Raw genomic sequence first — 14,664 nt, forward strand, 5'->3', positions numbered from 1 at the left:
GTGATATCTTGAAATATGGCCATCGGTAGATGCTATTACTGTATTGTTGAATATTGAGCGTATCATTTACAGAGGGCAGGAAAAAGAAACCTCTTTCTTCCCCATTTGTGCTTTCTGCTGCATGGGATTGTTTGTCAGAAGCATCTATCTATACTGGAGGTGGTAATTGTTCATGCTCTCTAATTGCACTATAAAAGTATAATGATACACTTTTATACTAATTTTTGATATGGCCAAGATCCTTCATAGATTTCCTCAATTATTGGTCTGTCTCTGCCCCTCAGCTACCACTGTAACCTAAAATGACAGCTTAGTATCTAATCATGATAAATCCAATATAAGCATAAAGGTTTTGAAGGCAGCTCACAGAAAGCTAGCCAAGGCTTAAATTAACCAAGCTTTACACATTAAGCAAGAGCAGATGCTAAGTCTGTAATCTGGTCAAGGATGTTGTCTGAATACATTTCTGGAATTTCTCAGTTAAGTCTTGCTGATGCAAGAGGTAAATTTGGCAATGGGCTTCTTTGTCACAGGGGACACAGGACTAGGCTGAATGGCACAAGGGGCACCAGCTACTTCAACCATTTGCTGGGTCCTGCCTACCTTAGAGTGCACTGCCCTCTTAGACAAAGGATGCAACTGCTAAATGGAATAAGCCATGGAACAGTTGCTAGACAGCACTCAAAGATGGAAGCTTCATTTTCAAGGTAGCGTTTGTAGAGGGAAACAATTTGCTTCACTCTCTGTGATCTTTTCCCCAGATCCTGTCCATTTCCTCCAGTGTCATTTGCAGGGAAGGGGTACAATCCCCCCATGGAATATATGAGTTCTGCCTAACTACCCTGTAATTCATAGCCCTGGCAAATATCTTTTCATTGAGTCTTTATGCTAGCGTCATACCACAAATTCCCATGTGATGGATATTTGTGTGGCCTATTCTCTATCTCAGAGACATTGGACAATTCACTTGACTGGAGGAGTACCATGTTTCTACGTGCTTGCTGTCATAATTCCCAAGCAACTATATCACGAAGGCAGTACAGGCTAGCTTACTGATTGCATTTGTCCTGGCAAAGACCACTTCAGCTCTAGTTCCAAAATGTTCCAGTAGGATTTATTTTTAAACAAGATCTGGCTTAAAACTGCCTGTTATCACGTTTTGTGATAACTAGTGACAGTTGTGATTGTGATAGTTTTGAACTAGTATTGGTTTGAGCTTTAAAATATGGTTATACCATATAGGTCTATTTGGTCAAATTGCTTTCTTCCCAAATATATAGCAACACTTCATCTTCATGGTAGTTGGCAGTCTTTCTGCAAAAAGTATAAGCCACTATTTCTTGACAGCTCTGATTTTTGCCTAAAGTTTGAATTTGAAATAATTGGTACTTCCATCACTGTTTTTATTCACCTTATGGATCATTCAGATAGTTTCATCATTTTGAGAGGCTACATGTTGTTAAAAGATAACCACTTTCACGGTATCTGCCTGTAGGCTCTGTAGGTTGCATTCCCATAACATACATTGCTGGCCATGTTTGTTGGACTTATAGCTATCTCTAAAGTGAGCTGGTAAATGCAGACATGACACATGGGGAGCAGGTGGGTTGATATTACAAAAACTATATCATCACTGATCTCATCATTGAAGATTTCTTAATAAGCTTTTGAGGAACCTCAATATCTCTCCAAAGCAATTTGAAAACTGATGTTATCAAATATGGGAGTTCTTCCCAGCAATCTTTCTTAACCCAGATATCTAAAGACCACAATTCCCATGTTGATTGGGACTTCCGGGAGTGTTAAGTTATTCTTAACACATATCGTGGGTGCCTGGTTAGAAAAGTCTCCTGTATGCAAATTAGCTTTTAAATGTAGAATAAATAAAGTGAGAACCTAATACCTGGATTGTTCCTTGTTGGCTTAGTTCGGGACTTTTGTCTCCAGGAAGTATTTGAACATGCATATAACCTTCAAGGAACAGTTGACAAAGAGCTATTTCATGAAGAACATTTTATTTAGAAACTGCAGGTATCTCTCTGCTGCCTACTCAAACTTATCTCAGATGAAAGATAGCCACCTCTGTCACCTTTTGTTCTCAGTCCTACCTGTGATTAGACAATAGGAAAAAGAAAAAAAAAGAAAGGGCCATTAGTATTTTATTGATTCACTGTTTTTGTATTGATATAAATGGCCCCTTTGTGCAGAGAGCTTTTACGAGAGAGAGAGAGAGACTGACTGACTAACTTTCTGGAATAAGTCACCAAAGTGGAGAACTTATCTTCCATTCTTTTCAACAGTCACCCTTACCCTCCCAAATAAATAGTTTGCTTCCAGTAGATCTATTTTTTTAATGGTACTGGATATACTGGACCGTCTCCTGGTCCCTGGAATTATTCTTCCACCTTTTCTTTGTTCACAGTATTCTAAAAGTTCTCTCATATTGGACTGCAGCAGAATAAAGAAGACTAGATGAGGAATATTAAGCAGCTATGGCCTTTAGAAGGACAAAAGTACTCAGAACTTAGGTCTGTTTCTTGATGTCCTACAAGCTCATGAGAAGATAATGATGTGCCTCGGTCTCTCGAGCCTTGAGAAAGTGGTTTGATTGCTCTTTTCAAGTACCCAAAGGGGTGTCACATAGGAGAAGACGAAGATCTGCTCTCCATCATCCCAGGACACAGAATCATGGAGCAAAATTCCAGAAAGGAATAATGTTGAAGGTTGGGATGAACTTTGTAAAGGAAGAGCCTTTTGAAAGTGAAACCAATTACCCAAGGAGGGAATCTCCTCAACACATGGATGTATTCAGGCAGATCCTGGACAGCCATTGGTAATGGATTCTTTGATTTGGATTCCTGCATTGAGAAGAGGGCTGGACTGGACTGAATGTTGCCTTTTCCCCAACAATCTTCAGAGTGTTTCTTAGCTAAGCTAGAAATCCCTACCCAAAATATGTTGGTTATCTTTTCAGCAATCAGTTGTTTAGTTCAAACAATGGGGAAAATGACACCCAGGAATCCACAAAGAAAGACGCACTCCTATTTTCCTTCTTATCAGCAGGAGCTCCTGTTAGAAGGCAGGTGTTTTGTTGTTTATTTCCTGAAAACTCCTCCAACTCTTTGGACTCCACCTCATGTAGATGAAAGTGGTCAGGAAGAGAAGTCACCATATATTTTGTTTGCAAAAGTAATTTTACTCAAGAATACAATGCTTAGGTTAATATCAATGAATAAACTACAATAAATCAGTTCTCATCTTTCATGTTAGGTTCTCCTAGCCAAAACCTTCATGAGAGTCTGCCTGGAATCGTTTGTACCCAAGGATGAAAGTTGTTGTTGACCAACTTCTTCACAACCTGCTGCTAATTTCTACTTAGGAAGAGATACCAAGCTAAGCAAGAGAGCTGGGCAGCTTTTCTGGCTGGCCTGAGTCCAGGAGATCTGGAGTCATTACAGTAATGAGAAAGGAATCCACTTAGTGTTTGAAATCGCTGGGCTTTTCCTGAGGCCTGGGGTAGCCCTGCTATCTGCACACTACTTAACTTTTCCCCTGTGGCTCACACTTTGCATGTTGTTTTCCTCCAGGCCTGCCAAATCAGATGCAATGAAATTGTTCCCCCTGCCCCCACCCCCCGCCCCTACAAGTAATGCTTTTGTGTTGGTCTTCATTAAAATGTGCCATGAAGGAAAATATCCTGGTCTATCAGGGAATCTGGGGAGGAGAACATGCTTAAAACAATAAGCAAGAGAGAGAATGTTGGATCTCTGTAGTTGCATGGGTGAAGGATACATTTTTGCATTATGGTGGGAGGTACTGGAATGTGTCTGGATTCCTTTTTTGTGCTTTTGGACTTTTGACGTTATGTTAAAAGAAGCAACTGCTGCACTGCAAATGTAGCATGGATAATGCATGACGAGAGCACAGTACAAAGAAATGGGATTTGGACAATAAACAGAGATATCATCTAGCTCCCATAAAATGGGCTGAAGCAAATGAAAGATTTTTTTTTTTCCAATGGTAAGTTCTTCATCCAAGTATCTCACACTTCACTAGCTGAAAAACTAGGCTGGTACACTCATTTATGGGATAAATCACAAGTAAAAAAAAATGAGGCCAGCAAACTCCTTTAAGTAATCTAGATGGGGTGTATTTCTCTATTCTGATAATAAATATACAAGTAGCTGGTTTTTAAAAAATTGATGCTTCTGTCCGAAGGGAAGTCTGTTTGATGTATAAGTTTCAAAAGTCTTGCACTGCAGTCCTGATCATGTTTATTCAGGACTAAGTCTCCCTGTGCTTGATCAAGCTTCTCCAACAACAACTGCACACTGCAGTCCCAATTCCAGACAAGCCCCTCCATGGAATCAGCACAGATAGAATTGCTATGCCAACTTGAGTGTGGGTTGTCTGCAGCATGTATAGGTTTGAGTTTGGGTTGCTGTCTTGTGCACTCTATATTCTGGGGTTCATGGTTAAGACATGAGCATGTATTAGACTCCCCAGGCTAATATAGTGGAAAAACAACCACCCCTAAGTCCATGGATTTTTCCTCCTGGAATGGCATGGAGTTACAATAGGTGTCTGAACACTCTGCTGACAGATTTTGATTCCAGCAGCTGGGTTGGTTCATTAGTTTGCTTATTTGTTTTTATGCTTTAAGACTCCCACTTGAGATGGCAAATAATAATAATAATGCCTAAAAATATTATAAAAAGATTTGCTATTGCTACAAACTACTCCTCCAAGGCTTAACTGCTTCCCTGCAGGGCATTAGTGGTTAAATCAATCATAATTAATACGCACATTATTGAGTGTAAGGGCTGTGTGAAGCTTTGAGTTCCAGTTTGAAGCAATTTGATCAAGCCAAAGCAACTTTCCAAATGGTGTCGGGTGCCTCTGAATCAATCTGAACAATTCAAGGGGTTCTGCTCCCACACAGAGCCAAGTTGTCTTTTTTTGCCAAAGTATTTCATAAATCCCAATCAGCCCTATTCAGTTTTCCAATCCAGACATTCAAATCACATGAATTCCTGAATGGTTTGGCTCAACAAATCAGGTCATGCAATTTTTATGAATCAAGGTGTTTTTGCATGCACCCCTATCACATACATCTCTGCCTGAAAATGACCAGTGGGTGCGCAGCAACATGTCTGCTAAGCAAGGCACACAGGTGCAAGTATGGACAAGAGGGCAGACACAGAATTAGCCAATTGCAGCTCAGCTAAATGCAACACAAACGCACAACCTCAATCATTCTTGTCTCAGATGCTGCACAATAGTCTCTGTTCATACCAGACCTGTCTCAGGAAAGTTAATAATCTGTTTTTCACTGCAGAGATTTAGACAAAACCCCCATCAGCATAAGAAAATTGGAACATTCTGACTTCTGTAGATAGTTCATATTGTGCTTTCTGTAGTGTTAATGGACATTGGAAGGGGCAAAACTCGGTGAAGTGGCACTTAAAGCCTCTTAACTGGGAGCGTTATTCTAGTTTCAGCTATTTGAACTGGAAAGTACAGCTGGAAACATCTCTTTGAAGCCCATAACACTTCAAAACACCTCTGGTCACTTAATTTGCACAGATAGCAGAAGAGCGGTGAAATGTCTGGTAGCAAGAGATGGTGTTTTAGCTGGTTTTATTTTATTCCGGGATTTCAAGCTGTGCAAAGACTTCGTCTAACCCTAAGTGCACCATATTAGATATAGGCTTGTCACTGATGTTCCTCACTCCTCCAGTCTAAAATTAAGTAGCTTACATTAAAATGGTCTCTAGTCAAGGCAGCCAAGCTGAAGAATGTCGTTGAGAGTCTGGAGGCAATGGACTCAGATCCTTAGATTTGAATTAGTACAGTAATATCTCCTTTGAGTCAACCCGGACTCCTGTTAGCTTTATCAATGTTGTTTGCTTGGCAGCAGAATGGAACAGGTATGCCATTGTCTCCTTCCAGAATGTTTTTTCCCCCCAACTTCTGGTCTAACTTGCAATTTTGAAACTTCCTGGTGGTCTCTCATCCAAGTGCTAACTAGATCTGATAGCTTAGCTTTTTTTGAGATCAACCAACGCCAGTTAAATGGGGCCACCTGCTGTAGATGTATTAGAATTGCACCCGCTATTTTGTATTATTGCATATATTAGAAATCCATCCACAACTTCCAAGAGTTAATTCCAACATTTTTTGAGAAAATATTGTTTGTATCCTGTTTTGGTTCCCTGACTAATGAAGAATGAATTCTGGTGGTTAGACTCATATTTCTAGCAATTATTATGCACTCCTTTTAACCAGAGCCTTATGGTTAAAAGGAGTTGAGGACCAAATTCCTGGCAATTTCTAAAATGCAGTGTTTTTTTTTCTTTTTAAACTTGAGTATCATGCACTTCAGTTAACTTATGTTTGATGAATATACGTGTATATGCTGTGGATCCTTTGCTTTAGCCAAAGTCTTCAACAGATTACTACAAGCAAAGCAGAAACAAAGCTAATAATATAGCTCATACTATTCTGATTACGTGTGCTATTATGGAATAATTCAAATACAGTGAGTTTTAATAAAATTCTGCTTTTTGAAAAATAGAAACCAAGACCCAGCTAATGAAAACCTTTATAAACTCACTGGATCTAAAGACCGTACCAAGCCATAGTAGGATTAATTGGTTTTGGTTAGCATGTTCTTTGAAGGTTGCCCCTGTTGTTTGAAATAGTAAATCTTTCCAAAAGTAGCTGTTCAGATACTTATGGAAGCTTAAAAGAAGGAGATGAAGGTGGATTTCCAGAAGAGTAGCTGGCAGTTACTTTAGTCATTCTGTCTACAATTGGAAACTAGTATGGATGGTGGTTAGGATATTAGACTACAGTTAAAAAACAACAGGTTCAGCTGCATCCTGAGCTATGGAAACTCTCTGATTGATTCTGAGTTGGTCACTCAGCCAAAGTGACCTTGCAGAGCTGTGGAAATGGGGTTAAAAGGAGGGGATACATCCATATACAGTAGGTGAAAAAGGATTTCACCAGTTGACAGTCCCTCTAATTCAATTTAGCAGGCAACAGTTATAATTGGGAAAATGTTCAGCTTGCATCAAATTTTCCACTGTCCAATTCCTACCTTAGGCCAGAAGATCTCACTAGCATGTTTGGTGTCAAAATACATTTTATGTTTAGCTGTAGAACTTATATTTATGCTACTTGATACATTATAGCTATGCTAAAATTAAGATGCTGATCTCTTTTCCTCAGTATTTTGTTTTTATCCTATTATCTTTTCAAACTCTCTGTCCTGGTTTGCAAATCCTGCTAAATCCTGATGTGGTTTGCTCGGTTTCTACTATCATGTATTTTATAAAATGCAGCCCACTATGATTTCTTCAACCCACTGTAGGATTTCTTCAACCCATCATAATTAAGCAAATTGGCTTGGCATATGTGTAAGCCTAACCATATGTTTATTGCTTTAGCTCATCCCTCCAACCTTTTGATGGAAAATCTACACCCCCAAAACAGAAATGAATATAGAACAATTAAATATTTAGCTTTTACGCTTTGACTTTTTTAAGGCTGCTGGCTTAGCTGTTCATAGCCCAACTTTCTGCAACAGTGGATTAGAAGGAGCTGAATTCTGATTCCCATTTCTTTAGCTGCAAAACTTTGGGGAACATGCTCATTGTCTGGCTAACCTACCTTACAAGGCAGTTGTGAAGCTAAGGAAAGTAGCCCATTGGATGCTGCCCTGAATTCCTTGGAAGGAAGATGCAGTGGAAATGTGTCCTCTCCAAAATAGACACAGTAGAAAAAGGGAAATAGAGAATAAATGATGATTCTGGTAAAGGATGTGTCTTGATGCTTTGTACGCCTTGTTGTTTGTAGTTTCCATGGTGACACTGAGGCTGCCTAGTGATATTAACAATGCCACATCGTGCTGCCAATGGCAAAAGGTAAGTTCTTCTGAGAACTGCCAGCTTAGTGTTCACTCCCTGGCTTGACAGCATTTGGGGAAGCTTGGTTAGTTTTGCTGAAAATGAAGCCTAAGTTTAACCCATGTGGAGCCACAGTCACATGTAAGGTGTGGGCACAGCGTCTCCATCTTTCTAGCTTGATATTAACCTGAAAAACACCTTTGGAAGAATATAAACCTAATTTCTTTCTTTGTGTCCCACACTGCATGTTGGAAAGTCATGACTGTAGAAGTAGAAGATCTCCTAAGGATCATATATTTTCTTAAATTCAAGTGAAATCCAGGAGTTTGAAAAGACTGGAAGGATATTTCAGCTGTCCTGATCTCTGCTTTGCAATGGTTTTGTCTGAACATATTGTGGATTTGAGATTTCACCAGCTAAATCCACAGGTGCCCCGTCTGAATCTTCTTCCAGCTGCACATCCATTTTGGCTGAAGACCAAATCTCTTTATTTCCCCTGAGGCGGCTTTGTTTTATAAGAAATCTGTCTTATTTTTTTACTCCCACATTTTTCAACTAGGTAAGAAATCACCTGAGCCGACATAAGAAAAGCCTTTAGGGATGAGAGGGGTTTACACAGAGAGACATCAAAATGATTTCTCTAAATTCTTATTGTGTGCTTGAAAAATTCTGTGCAGCGAGTGGATTGGTGGGGAGAATTGAGTTTAAAGAATCATAGTTCTATTTCTACTTTCTAAGAGAGGATACAACATTGAGCTTCTTTTTCAGTCATCTCTTATTGCAGAAAGGACATCAGCATCTTTGGGTTCTTTGTCAATATATGTGCATGTACATGCACATACACAGTACATGTATGATCTTTATGCAATGTGTTCCCTTCTCCAACTTAGAAATAAGTAGCAACTCAGTTTGATGTTGATTCAAAGAAATATAGTTTGATCCTCTTAATCATGTTTACTCTGAAGGAAGTTTCATCCAGCATTCATTTTAAAATCAATATTTGCATTTTGCCTCTTGGCTCCAGAAGGGAGACAATGACAGAGCAGAGTCTGACTGTAGAAGGAAGGAAACTTGGTCCCTGCTAGAAGCTGGAGTGTATCCTGCAGCCTCCTTCTGTCTGTTACTTTCCTTTGCATCTATGCAGTTTCTGGGGCAGTCCTACAATATTTCAACCTCCAATGTTTGAGGTCCAGAGTTGTTAACAATCCCAGCATTTGGATTCTTCATCTTTAGGAATTTGTGCACACAAAAAAAGGGCGCCTGAAAGCTAGGTCACACACTGTGCTTGGGCCATAGTCTCCAAAGCTGGGTTCATACAACATGCTAAGCTAAAGATAAGGCTATGTATGACTTGCTCTATTGTGTGAATGTTTCTCTTTGGGATCCAGGGCCCATAAACTTCTATTAGCTTATTCATCCTTCTTGAGAAGTATCCTCTCCAACCCAGAGCAGTTGATCACTTTGTCCATTTTTCTTGTTGGTGACCTCTACAATAAGACGCCTGGGAGAATCTTTAGTGGCTCCGTCACATCTGAGGGACTGGAGGGAGTGCAGAGAAGAGTAACAATGATGGTGAGGGGTTTGAAGGCTAAATGCTAAGCAGAATGGTTAAAAAACTGGGTATGTTTAACCTAAAGAAGAGGAGGCTTTGAAGTGTTTTGCTACTTAAAGCAGGTATATATTTATATTATTACATTAATTACATTATATTACATTATTATTTAAAGGCTGCGACCTCTTCTTTTCCTTTCCCCACTCCCCTTCAAAATAAAGCTTCATTTTATTTCTCCCTTGGAAGATTATTCTATCTACCATAGAGAGAACGGGAGAGAAGGGGCTAATTTACCCAGCAAGAAGATGCACACAGGAGGTCATGCTACAGAGTTTCAATTTTTTTTCCTCATTTTTCCCCCCTTTGACCTTGCCAGAAAGTAACACAGGTGGAGGGAACCCTATCTTTCTCTCACACTGAGGTTATTTGGGAGAACATCAAATGAGGAGCTCCTTGAAGACTGGTGGTAGCAGCAAGTATGATCAGGCTGCACACCAAGGCAGGACAAAGAGCTGGCTGTGTGATGCTGCAAGACAAACAGTGCTAAAATTGGAACTCTCTATTGCCACCACAATAGCTGCCCGATGAATCCCTATCCTTTCCTGTAACATTGAGCCATGCAAAATGTGGAACATTTGGAGCACACTAAGAAGCTTTTCTGCCTCACCAATGGAACTGAACCAGGTAGAGTGGGGACAGGAGACTCCCACATGTTCTTATGCCCTATCATGCATTCTCTATTTTATTTGACTATAAGTTACAGGGAATGAAAAACAAAATACATGGAACTATGGATTTGAATGGCATCTGTCATGAGTACTGATGGTCAGCAGGAGGGGGCCCCTATCCAGGGGGGAAAATGCATGCGTAGTTTAGAGGCTTTGAACTTTCCTTCAAAGAAACTCAGAGCAGACCCACCTTGGGGTTTTGGGTTTATCTGTGTGGGTTTCCCACGCTCCTTCAGCTTGGCAGGATTTTCTATCTATTAGAGCATTCCATAAACACTAGAGACCAACTCACTCTCTCAGCATGGTACTTTGCTCTAAGTTAGGACAGCATCCTCCAGCAATGAACATTTTTCTTAGTACTGGAATTTGGTGAGTTATGAACTCTGTTCAACAAAATGAACAGCTCAAGGCTATCCTTTTTTTTTTTTTTTTTGTCAATATTGTGATTTCTTACCCCACTACTACATTTCTGTTGGTCTCCCAATCATCACTTTTACAAATTCGTGAAGGTCATTTTACACAACCAGATAGATACATCAGGTGTGTCTTTGATAGAGACAGGCCTTCAAGAAGGAAAAAGTTGCATCGAAGCATATATTTTGCCAGAAGATATTTTTTGTAAAAACAACATCCTAGATTGCAGTGGGAGCAGGAACCAAAGTCGCTAAATTGGCATTGGAATCTAAGGAACGGTGGGTAGAGAGGAAGGCAACTGGATAGGAAGAGACACAAGGAGAAAGCAATTAAAGAAGACTTAGCAAAAACGTGGCACACCAAAGACAAGAAAAGTTGAATAAGATAACAAAAAGGAAGCTATGCCTTTTGAAAGGTGGTGAGAAGGATTTAGTAGTATTTCTCATCTTGTACTCAACTTTTTGATGTGTTTTATTTTATACAGTTTTAGTTTATACATTATACAGTCCCAGGAGGCAAGTTAGTCTCCTCCTCTGTAAGGTAAAACAATACTTTCAGGTAAATATGTCACCCAGCGTAGATGAAAGACATTTTTTGGGCCACCTAGCCACAACTTAGCAGTTAGCGTAATTTCTCTAAGACCTGAAACAAATAAATAAATGACTCTGGATCACTGGTGTAATCTCTTCCTGCACACCTGTTTCCCGTACTTCCTCTTTATCACTGTTCCCTTAGGGCTGCTAGGCACAGACTCAAGAAAAATTACAGCAGGAATCCACAACGGGGAAGCCCCCAGATCCTGCATCCAGAATTCCTCAGCAAGTTTAGCAATGATAAAAAGTTTTTGTGAAAAAGAGCTAACTTATTATTCTTATTTTCCAATGTGGTTAGTAGCAATAAATTGCATTTATGGGTTATAAAACACTGCCAGTTCATAAAGGATCAGTTGCATGCCAGTATCTTCCTCAAATTGAGAACATACTTAGAATCCTTGAAATGCAATGGCAATTTTATGTCGAACTACAGGAAAGTCAGCAGCTAAGCTAGTGTGGGAGGGGTGCCCCCAAGCAGAAGTGGTCATTATCCAGCATAGCAGCACATCTTGCAGGTCCCTTTTATTTACTCCCCTCCCTCCCAAATCAATTGGCTCAGCTTCATAATGAGCCAATTTGCATGACCTGACACAGATGGTAACCCATCGGGTTTAGCCAAGCCTTCTGCACCCACCCAGCCAGTCATATCTAGCAACGCCCACTTGATGTGGCATCACGAGAAGCTGATGTTTACTTTGTTCCTCTATGTCATTTCCCCTTTTCTTTATAAAGTAGCACAATTAAAAAAAGAAGATGACGACTCTGCAGTGGCAGCTAGAATCTGCATAAAGCAGACTGTAAAATGTTTGCAGTGTTGGTGATGTGGAGCCACTGACTGGATTCTGTCTGAAGTCACAAAAAGGGAACCAAATGTTTGGGCTGATCCTGGTCTCTAGCTTCATGCATCAAAGCCTAACATAAAACACAACGGCAACTACATACATTCCTTTTTAATGTTACAGAACTGAACCCTGCATTCTGCAGTGATTTACTACTTCTAAAAGTTGGGAGGGAAAAGGTTAGTGATTTGGCTCTCAGGGTTGAATTTCTAACAAGGGGAGTGTGGGAGCTCGCTTCTACAGAAAACGTTTTAATTCTAAGTATGTCAGGATGGATTATGGTTATTCAGAGGAAGCTGTTCCCTAACATTTTTTCCTAAGTTCTAGGACTTCAGCCTAGCAAATGAATTTTATTCCAAGGCTGAGTTTTGGTGTCAGCTAAGCTGGAATTGCAGAGGGAAATGCCATCATTTCGCTGCCTAACCCTGCCCACACTTTTGTTGACAGAAATCTTTCCCTGCTGGATCCCTCTTAAAAGAGAAGGCTGTGCTGCCCAAAGTCAGTTTTTCAAAGATCCTGAAGTCCTGCCAAATTCCAGGCTCAGTGTCTGGTACTTCAGCCTTATAGGTACATCAAGCATGATACTTTTCAACAGGGTTAACTTGCACATTTAATAGTAGTAGTTATTACTATTACTACCTATAGCGACAGCTTGGCTCCATGCTTGCAAGCATAGCTGGATTCCTCTGGCCTGAATTCTATGTTCCGACCACTGCTTCTTTCATTCTCTATCTCTTGTAGAAAAAAACCCAAGTATAGCATGTCTTGAAACTGTTCGTGCCATGTGCTGTCTATCAAAAAGTGTTTGTTCACTCAAAAGCACACTGCCTACAGTCACATGGAAATTCATTCTGTGAGCTGCAATGGTTGATTCACACACTGCTAACCATCAAGTCCTGAACCAACAATTTATATTCTGTCTTAAGAAATTAACCCACTGTATTTAACCCGCTGCTCCAACTGACTGAATTGTGTCATTGGTGCAATCACAGCTAGAAACATCATCAAGAAATATTCATAATCACTTTCTAGTTTAATAGAAGTCAGGGACACTTGAGCATGGTCACCTGGTTTTTCCAGGATGGGTATATTAAACCTGAATGCATTTTCTTTTCCCAAAAATGTCCCTGTGAGTGATTACCTAGTCAATTAAAAAGTTGGCCTAGAATATAAGTGATGAATATAGAGTATATAACAGAATCTGTAACACACAACAAACTATTAAGGAGAAGAAAGAGCTGTAGAAGGAATTAATATCTGCTTCAAAAAGCTACTGGTAAATCAGCAAATAAAGTGGTTTTATCTAGTACTAATGAGTGTATATGCTTACTTATTACTTTTAATATTATCTGTTAAAGGTAATTATGATAAAATGGCAGCCCATTTTAATCTACAGTTTTTTTTAAAAAAAAACCCTTTTCAAAATGGATTTCTTTATTTGTAGCCTTAGCATAACCGATTAGAATCCATTCTTATAGTGCCTTTTTTAAAACTGGGTTTATACCAATTTAAAACAGTTGCTTTTATATTGACCAAAAGAAAATAGAAGTACCACTGATTTTTAAAAACCAAATTGAACTCAGGATTTCTGTGGTCATTTGGCCTCCAATTTTTCTTCCCTGTACTTAGTTAGCATCCCAGGGTTTCAGAATGAAGCACATGGTTGAAAAAATAATAATGACGATACATAATGATAATTATGAAAATACAAACAGAATTGTTCCCATCCATTTGGCTGCTTCTACTTTATTTTGATCCACTATTTATAACTTACATTATAAATTTAACTCATTTTTCCAAACTGTTAAGGTGTACCTTGAAGACCACAGCTAGAGTTGGTGCTGAAGCCGACAGTCTGTCTGAAAAATTACCTTCTTTACAACACCTTACATTCCTGACTCCCTTGGTTGGACATGATGGCTTAAACTATTTTAAATTAGTAATCCTCAGCATGCTGCTGCTTTTCATGTTTCATGCTCAGGAGTTCAAAGAAAGATGAGATTTATAATTATAAGTCCTTACCTGAGACTTAAGCCTTCATCAATCCAAATAAAGCATTTCTGGTTTTTTATTTCAAGTCTGTCTGTTTTTAGCTGTGATTAGACTCATCCACTATTTATGAATCTTAATGATGTTTTGGTGTGCACTTATCTTGCAGTATGGGCTATGCATGAGAGTCAGGAAACCATGACACCCACAGATTTCCACTACGTAAGGCTCATGTGGTGCAACTTGTGGCTAGGAGGACTTTTGGGCTTCACAGTTTCTGAGTTCTGAGATGACTCAACATTTGCCTGTTAGTTCTTTCACTTTCTGGCTAAACAGGATTGAAGCAAGAATTTTCTCCAGGAGTATTAGTGGCATATGTAGACTAGAAACAGCGAGAAATGGGAGCTAGACAAACACTGCTTGTGCTTACAGACTTCAGCTAGAAAGAAGTAAGACTTGTCATGAGTAAGGATGGCGAGCAGGGGGCTCCCATCCAGACTGTCAAGCACATGCGTAGCACTGAGGAATTGGTCAGCCATTCAAAGAGACACAGATCGGGACCGCCTTAACCCTTGGGGTTTATATGGCTGGGTTTTCCCACGCTTCTTCAGTTTGTTAGGATTCCTGTTAAGTACT

General features: G+C 39.6%; 1 protein-coding gene across 1 annotated transcript in view; it reads right to left on the reverse strand.

Moving 5' to 3' along the window:
- The window catches only part of RASGEF1A (RasGEF domain family member 1A), a 70,481-nt gene extending 56,329 nt beyond the window's left edge, over nt 1-14,152 (reverse strand). The window contains exon 1 of the mRNA XM_063307713.1: nt 14,062-14,152. The gene's annotated coding sequence lies outside the window, so the exon portion shown is untranslated. The remainder of the gene's footprint in view (nt 1-14,061) is intronic.
- Between the last annotated feature and the right edge of the window lie 512 nt (nt 14,153-14,664).

The sequence above is a fragment of the Candoia aspera genome, chromosome 6, assembly GCF_035149785.1.
Source record: "Candoia aspera isolate rCanAsp1 chromosome 6, rCanAsp1.hap2, whole genome shotgun sequence".
Classification (NCBI taxonomy): Eukaryota; Metazoa; Chordata; class Lepidosauria; order Squamata; family Boidae; genus Candoia; species Candoia aspera.